A 565-nucleotide genomic window follows, 5' to 3' on the forward strand; every position below is an offset into this window, starting at 1 on the left:
CGGTAGGATACTTGTCCCGCTGTGTGCGTCGGCTGCAGTTCATTGACCTTTGACACTTGGGGTCTCCCAAGTTTGCGGGGCGGCGTGTTGTGTGCGAATTCTCTCCAACATTTGAGGTACATTTTCGGCTTTTTTGCCCGCAAATTATCCGTCTCAAGTGTACAGTATATCGTCTGGACGTTTCCATGTTGGGTGTGTGCCGTTCTTTGGATGTTTCAAGGGAGAAAATACGTATTTTCCTGGCGCTAGCGGGCGGAGTTTGGAGACTGGAAACTAAAAAAGCGACTACCATGGCGGCGTGGCGTGGTGCTGAAAAAGACACGTTCTTGCGAGGTAAGGTAACAAATTAGCTCCTTGAGTGTACATGTTTGTACTAACAACAAACCTGTAGCATCAGACCACGTTATAATTCGTTATTTTAACTGTTATATTCCGTAGGAATTTGCGTTTTTGTGGAACGATATCGTCGCACCAGGGTTTCCGGAAAAGGCTGTGCTGTGCATGTGCATGTGCTGTGCCCCTCTTCAGGGCCCCAAGCCATCACATGTTAAAGGGCTGGGGCATT

General features: G+C 48.3%; 1 protein-coding gene across 2 annotated transcripts in view; it reads left to right on the forward strand.

Annotated features, from left to right (window-relative positions):
- The window catches only part of LOC109472046 (transmembrane and TPR repeat-containing protein 3-like), a 66,391-nt gene that overhangs the window by 63,720 nt on the left and 2,106 nt on the right, over positions 1-565 (forward strand). The window lies entirely within an intron of this gene.

This window comes from Branchiostoma belcheri, unplaced genomic scaffold (genome assembly GCF_001625305.1).
Source record: "Branchiostoma belcheri isolate BF01 breed outbred unplaced genomic scaffold, Haploidv18h27 scaffold263, whole genome shotgun sequence".
NCBI lineage: Eukaryota > Metazoa > Chordata > Leptocardii > Amphioxiformes > Branchiostomatidae > Branchiostoma > Branchiostoma belcheri.